This window comes from Podarcis raffonei, chromosome 16 (assembly GCF_027172205.1).
Source record: "Podarcis raffonei isolate rPodRaf1 chromosome 16, rPodRaf1.pri, whole genome shotgun sequence".
Lineage (NCBI taxonomy): Eukaryota > Metazoa > Chordata > Lepidosauria > Squamata > Lacertidae > Podarcis > Podarcis raffonei.
Window position 1 is genome coordinate 10,911,606 of NC_070617.1, and position 8,301 is coordinate 10,919,906.

The window sequence follows — 8,301 nt, forward strand, 5'->3', positions numbered from 1 at the left end:
TTGGTGCAGTCACATCTAGAGTAACGTTTGCAGTTTTGGCTTCCTCCTTTTTCATGATCCTGGCCGACCTTACAAGGACGTTGTGTAGGGATAATAAGAACAGAGGAAGAGCCCAGCTGCAGTGGATCAGGCCAAAAGCTGAACGATTGGTATTCAGAAACGTTACTATCTAATAGCCATAAACATCCATTAATTTTTCTAACCCCCTTGTACAGTCGGGGAATCACAAGAGTTTTAACTACTGTATTTTTTGCTCTATAAGATTCACTTTTTCCCTTCCAAAAAGTAAGGGGAAATGTGTGTGCATCTTATGGAGCGAATACAGGCTACGCAGCTATCCCAGAAGCCAGAAGTCAGAAGCTGTGCGCCTTATGGTCTGGTGCATCTTATGGAGCAACAAATACGGTAGATGCTTCATTTTGTCTGTCCACTCCTTAATCTTCCAACTTTCAGCTCCATTGCATGATTCTGAGTTCTAGTACTACACAAGAAGGAGAAAAACTACTCAGGCCCCACATGCACCAAACATTTAAAGGAGTATTCAAGGAGTATTTAAACAGTCACGTCTCCCCCCCCCCAAAGAATCCTGGGAACTGTAGATTGCAAAATACACAGAGAGTTATTAGGAGTTCCCTTCACAACGCTACAGTTCCCAGAGTTTCTCCTGAAGAGGGGTTGATTATTAAACCACTCTGAAACAGTAGCTCTGTGAAAGGAGCAGGGGTCTCTGAAAAACTCCCAGCATCCTTAGCAAACTGCAGACAGTTCCCAGCATTCCTTGGTTGGGGGGGGGAAGCCATGCTTGTTTAAAGTAATACAATACGGCTTTAAATGTAAAATGCAGAAGGAGCCTGGCCTCACTTTGATTCCCCCTCAATACAGTAATGTTATACATCTTTTCTAAGCTAAACCACCCCCCAAACCCAAATGTTGTCATCATTCCTCACAGAGTGGCGGCTCCACCCCCCTGAACATTTTGGCTGTGCTTTTCTGAACCTTTTATAAGAACAACTGAGCTGGGGCGACCAAAACTGAACAAAGTATTTTGTGTACATAGCAAGTTTGTCACATGACAGATAAAAATGATGCTTTAATAACTTTCCTAAGGTTAACGACTTAAAAATAAATAAATGGTCCTGACAATAAAAAGAAACAAATTCTGCATCTTTCCCCTCAACTCCCCCCATTCATTTCCATGCCAGGAAAAGTTTTATCTTGCTGAATTTGCCTACTGTGACTGCTGTTAAAGGCATGGGAGCTTTGCTGGAGGTGGGAAGGTGGCAACCCTAGCATCTCCTGCAGCTGAACTGGAGCAAGCTCTGCTAAACAATTCTTCGTTTAAATGCTGTGTGTGCACCTCTGGTGTTAGAATCTTCCTCCTTCATCAGTTGCCAACTGATGGGGAGGGAAAGGGGCCTAGCCTGCTCTTGTGCATTTTAAAATAAAGTGGCAACAGGGGGAAGTTTTTTGCCCCTTCACCTGCAAACATAATTGGTGCATTCTGCACCAACATTTAAGGCACTATGATGCCACTTTTAACAGTCATGGCTTCCCCCAAAGAATCCTGGGAGTTTGTGAAGGGGGCTACGAGTTGTGAGGAGACCCCTAGTCCCCTCTCAGAGCTAGCTACCATTCCCAGAGTTCCCTGGGAACTGTCGCTCTGTAACAAACCTACAGTTCCCATGATTCTTTGCAGGATGGCGTGACTGCTAAAGTGGCATAAGAATGTTATACAGTGGTACCTCAGGTTACATACGCTTCAGGTTACAGACCCCGCTAACCCAGAAATATTGCTTCAGGTTAAGAACTTTGCTTCAGGATGAGAACAGAAATTGTGTTCTGGTGGTGCGGCGGCAGCAGGAGGCCCCATTGGCTAAAGTGGTACCTCAGGTTAAGAACAGTTTCAGGTTAAGAACAGACCTCCAGAACGAATTAAGTTCTTAACCTGAGGTACCACTGTAAATGCATCCTGTGGATGTGACCATTGGCTGCCCACATTTGGAGACTGATACGAAGTAGGCAGCATATAAGCAGCACACAAAACACTACCAAACCATTCTACGTTCTAAATCTTATATTAATAATCCAAAAATTGAGAGAACAAGGTACAAGATCTACTACAAAAGCCACAAACCAAAAACTCATTCAAATTGTGTCCAAAAGGAAGATTCAGTCTTTAAAATTTCTTTAGCCAGGCTCCTGTCGATTTCAGTCTACAACGAGAATTGGCAGCATAAAAGGTCTTGTCAGCTCACATGAGGCTGGCCAGGGTTTAATGGCTGGGAGGTGAAGGACAGAGTTTGGCTCTAATCTTATCGCTGGACATTAACCTCCAACATGTCAGGTTGACTAATAGGGGCAGATGTGGAAGTAGACAAGGGGAAAAACAGTGTCAGCAGAAAAGGAAGCCGGGAGTCCACGACGTGTAAAGAGGTCCTTAAGAAACTCAGTAGACCTGGTCTGTGGAGGAAACCTGTCAGGCAAACAACTCCCTCCCCATCAAAAGGTAGACAACAACAACCGAAATCCAAATCTTTGGCATCTTTCCCTTTGACCTCACATGGAATGTGCTACCGTAGTTTTGCTTGGAGTTGCAAATAAAGGTTTTATGGAGGAATGGTTTAAGCCAGTGATTCTTAAGCTCCCCCCCCCCTCTGGGCCACACTTTCAGAATAAGAATTAGCTTGTGCCACACTGAATTTTTTATTGGTAGCAAATACGTTGGGAAACAAAAAGAAACAGCAACTAGCAGTGCTTGATTTAGAACATACGGTAGAACACAAACTACCTTTATACAGTGGTACCTCGGGTTAAGTACTTAATTCATTCTAGAGGTCTGTTCTTAACCTGAAACTGTTCTTAACCTGAAGCACCACTTTAGCTAATGAGGCCTCTTGCCACCGTCGCGCCGCCAGAGCACGATTTCTGTTCTCATCTTGAAGCAAAGTTCTTAACCCGAGGTACTATTTCTGGGTTAGCGGAGTCTGTAACCTGAAGTGTATGTAACCCGAGGTACCACTGTAATAGGATCGTGGGACAGCCAGAAAGTATGAAACAATGCAGCTACATAAGGATCACTCCCAAAATATAATTATAAACAAGCCTCTTACATGTGTACGTTAAGTATGTACAGTGGTGCCTCGCAAGACGAAAAGAATCCGTTCCGCGATTCTCTTCGTCTAGCGGTTTTTTCGTCTTGCGAAGCAACCCCATTAGCGGCTTAGCAGATTAGCGCTATTAGCGGTTTAGCGGCTATTAAAGGCTTAGCGGCTGAGCTGCTAAAAGGCTATTAGCGGCTTAGCGGCTTAGAAAAGGGGGGGGAAGCGGGGGGGAAATGGCAAGACTCGCAAGACATGTTCGTCTTGCGAAGCAAGCCCATAGGGAAATTCGTCTTGCGAAGCAACTCAAAAACGGAAAACCCTTTCGTCTAGCGGGTTTTCTGTCTTGCGAGGCATTCATCTTGCGGGGCACCACTGTATACAAACTCAGTAAGAGGTGTGAGCTTGCAGTTTAACTTGATGCTCCTACTCTCATTTTGAAAAGATATCTATCCATTTCCTGCAAATAAAAACAATTATCTTGGTACCATGCTATGTTGAAATGTTTCTTTGCTTGTCCTTGAACCTTCCCACCACCTCTCCTGCCACACCAGTGTGGCACACCAAACCCTTTGAGAACCACAGGTTTAAGTAATTTGCTGTTCGCAAAGCTGGCCTCCCTTAATTCCCCCTCATTCTTACAGTGTTTTCCTCCAACTACTGCTGCCCTAGACTTTTCTCCTCTTCAAGTCCAGAGATTTCCCTTTGCAAAGGATGTGGCTTTGCTGTTCGGATTTTTCAGGATACAGGGAATCTCTGGGTTTTTGCAGGAGTGGTTCACAATCCACGTTAGGTAGGGACAGGCCCTAAGACTCAGGCAGGCTTGGGGAATAATACACGACTCTCAAACTGGTACAGCCTGTGTGCTTGCTTCTGTACTCTTTCACCTTGGTCAACTTGTGTACGTTTGCAAAACAAGCAATTTTTCAAAAAAGACCACGCCCAAAGTTCCTCTTCTACTTGGGGGCGCGGCAGGATGGGACCTGCCCGCTTAAAAGAGTGAGCATTTGTGCTCAGAGCACATGAAGGACTGTACCCCAGTGGGCAGGCCATCTGCTCTGCATGCAGAAGGTCCTGGTTTCCATCTTCCAGGTAAGGCAGGGAGAAATCCCTTACTGAAACCCTGGATAGATACTATCAGTAGAAGCAATGGTCAGTAGAAGCAATGGTCTGACTCCAAAAAATACCACATTCTTCGCTCTATAAGACGCACCAGACCACAAGACGCACCTAGTTTTTGGAGGAGGAAAACAAGAAAAAAAATATTCTGAATCTCAGAAGCCAGAACAGCAGGATGGATCGCTGTGCAGTGAAAGCAGCAATCCCTCTTGCTTTTCTGGCTTCTGGGATAGCTGTGCAGCCTGCATTCGCTCCATAAGACGCACACACATTTCCCCTTACTTTTTAGGAGGGAAAAACTGAGTCTTATAGAGCAAAAAATATGGTACTACTTCTTACATCCCAATGTGCTTGGCTATCTGTGTGTGTGTGAGAGAAGAAACAAACAGGAGACATCAGCGCATAACTATGAAAACTATTAAACACATCAGGATTTCAACTCTCCCCCCTGCAGAAGGACTCCTAGGCCTTCAACACCTGATGATCAACAGCACCTTCCATCTCGAACTCTACGATCGACAGGTGAAGCCCCAAGTTAGTGGCTAAATATCTCTATTTGGTTTTTAGTCGTCGAAATACACTGCAGACGTCTGATCTCCCTGGAGACCAAGAGATATGACGATAGACTGCTCTGCCTCCTTTCTTTTAGTAAATGTTTTGTGCCACTGGGGAAGTGGTAATTCTGTATTGATTTGTTTTGGATGTTGTATGTGATGCCAATAAAGGTTTTACGATACGATACAACAGGGGAGGCCTTGCTGCCATTCGGGGCTGCCCAGTTGGCACTGACCTGTGACAGGGCCTTTTCAGTGATGGCTCCCCATTTGTGCAATGCCTTCCCTACTGAGGTGCACCTGTCTCCATCACTAATAATTACCAGGAGGAATATGACAGCGTTCCTGTTAACCCAGGCTTTTGGTGGCTGAAGAATACTGTCCCTGGCGGAAGAATGTTTTTAATTGAGGAACCCGTTTGCATGATCCAAATATTCTTATTAGCATAAACAAGAGGGTAACGAACCTGGATCAAGCGGGTGGGGGGAAGGAACGAAGGAGAAGAGGGGGGAGGGAGCCCTTTTTGGCTTCATCCCCAGCATCGAAAATTCTGGGAAATTGTCCATTACAAACCATTGGGTTGGCAGGCACCGGTGCTATTGTACATAAACATAGTGGGCACATTCAGCCTGCTTCTTCCGTCACCGCTGCACATCATGTGCCCCTGTGTTTGAAGAGTCGCTGTGTGCTCTTCAGTCCAAAGGCTCAGTTAAGCAATCATCACCCCTGCAGTATTTGACAAAAATAAAATAAATAGATCACCCTGATCCAAGCTGAAATAATTGGAAAGCATTTTTCTGAAAGCTCCAAGGAGCTCCAGGAAAAAAGTCTTATTTTATTTTGGAAAAAACACAGAAAAACCTAATTTCCAAAAGAAAACCACGCGGGTTAACAAATCCCGAGCACCACATAATATTAAACATCCTAATTCCATGCAGAATATTAACGTCAACGAAACAGAATCAGTCATCAAAAAACAGCCATAAAAAAAAATATGCACAGCTGAAGGTGGATCCCAGAAGGGGAAAAAAGGAATTAAAATAATAAAGGAGATGGAGCTACCTCCGTAAGGAAAGGTTGCTTTCTTTGGAACTTTTTAGTTTAGTGAAAAGGTGAGCAGGTGGTGGCACAGAATCATAGAACTGTAGAGTTGGAAGGTACCCCGAGGGTCATCTAGACCAACCCCCTGCAATGCTTGAACCACCGACCTTCTGGTTAACAGCCGGGTGCACTGACTCATTGCGCCACAAGACTGAAGTTCATAAAATTTATGCCTGGCATGGAGAAAGCAGATAGCAAAAAGCTTCACACTCTCTCCCCTTATATAACACCAGAACCTGCGGACATCCAGTGAAATTGAATGTTGAAAAATGCAGGGCAGAGTCACGCAGCACAGTTAAACTGTTGGAATTCGCTCCCAGGAGAGGCAGTGATGGGCACCAACCGAGAAGGCTTTAAAAGAAGATTGGGCAAAATGATGCAGGCAGCTATTTTTGGGGGGGGGGGTGCACAGCACATTCTTATTTATTTATTATTATTGGTTTGTCTTTTTTTAAAAAATGATATTTATTAAGATTTTTCCATTATCAAAAAATCAAAGAAAAACACAAAAACGAAAACGAAACAAAGAGGAAAAAAAATTAAAAACACATAAAATTCAAAGTCATTATTTTCAATAACATATTTTCCTGACTTCCCCACACCTCCCCCTCTTGTATTCCAGTTCGAATTGTTGGTTCAACAAGTTCTTGTCCCCAATTTTTAACCTTTTTATATTTCAATCATTTTAGAAAAACCAATTTTAACTTTTAAACTTTTAACTTATAAATTTATAACTTATAACTTATAAACATCAATAATTATACATCTGTTCTTATTCTTAAAGCCTTTTTCTAAAGTCGACCTAAATTCCCTTCCACGATTTCCTCAATTCTCATACAAATAACAAAACAAAATAAAAGCAAAACAAATTATAATTATGGACCCTTTGGATTCCCAAACTCCACCCCCCCCCCCGATGCAGGCGGCTATTGATGGCTGCTAGCCTTGGTGATTCTGTGGTCAGAGGCAGATGCTTCTGAATCCAAGGGAGAGGGCTTTTGTGCTCTGGTCCTGCTTGCAAGCTTCCCTTCGAGGCATCTGTTTGGCCACTGTAAGAACAGGATGCTGGACTAGATGGGCCATTTTGACTGATCCAGCAGGCTCTCTTTGTGTTCTAAGGAACCAGAACTTGGTTCCGAAATTCTGGTTCCTTATTTGACACAGCAGGGCACGAATTTAAGTTTCTTTGCCCTTGCACCCCAAAATAAATGCTGGGTTTCTGAGCACAATTCAAAGTACTGGTGCTGGCCTTTAAAGCCCTAAACGGACTCAGTCCAGTATATCTGAAGGAGCGTCTCCACCCCCATCGTTCTGCCCGGATACGGAGGTCCAGTGCCAAGGGCCTTCTGGTGGTTCCCTCACTGCAAGAAGCCAAGTTACAGGGAATCAGGCAGAGAGCTTTCTCGGTAGTGGCGCCTGCCCTGTGGAACGCCCTCCCACCAGATGTCAAAGAGAACAACAACTACCAGACTTTTAGAAGACATCTGAAGGCAGCCCTGTTTAGGGAAGCTTTTAACTTTTGATGCATTACTATGTTTTAATATTGTGTTGGACCGCCCAGAGTGGCTGGGGAAACCTAGCCAAATGGGCGGGGTATAAATAAATTTATTATTATTATTATTATTATTATTATTAAGCATATCCCCACATTTCATTAAGGTCTGAGAGGGTTTGCCCTGGGCAAAGCGCCCTCTACTGAAGCCCACCTTCTGTTGATGGGTCTGCCAACCATTTTAATTTCCCATAATGCCCTGTGGGACATTAAAATGGTGGCTAGACTAGCCCATCCAGTTCTGCTCAGAGTGCCATGCAGAGGTTTGGTTTTTTAAAAAGGTGGGCTCAGAACAGGCACGGGTGGTCAATCTGACGTCCCATTCCATTCCATAATGATAATCTTACTATTTACACCCCACACAACTTATTGGGTTGCCCCAGCCACTCTGGGCAGCTTCCAACCTATATAAAAAAACATAATAAAACATTAAACATTATTTTAAAAAAACCTTCCCTATGCAGGATTGCCTTCAGGCAATCCATACCCTCCAACATTTCTGTAGTGAAAATAGAGGCATCCTAAGGAAAAGTGGGACATTCTGGGATCAAATCAGCCCTGTTTAGGGAAGCTTTTAATGTTTATTAGATTATTGTATTTTAATATTTTGTTGAAAGCCGCCCAGAGTGGCTGGGTATAAATAAATTATTATTATTATTATTATTATTATTATTATTATTATTATTATTATTATTATTAGGGTTACCTTGCAATCTGAATGTGGCCCTCAAAGCCTCTCTGTCTGGTTCTTATGACTTTATTTAAGCAACACTTCCTGGCCTCTGGCCTCACCATCTCACAGCTCCCTCACTAATTGCTTGTGATTTTAGAATTGTAGAGTTTTCCCCTCCCTAAGGGTCATTTAGTCCAACCCCCT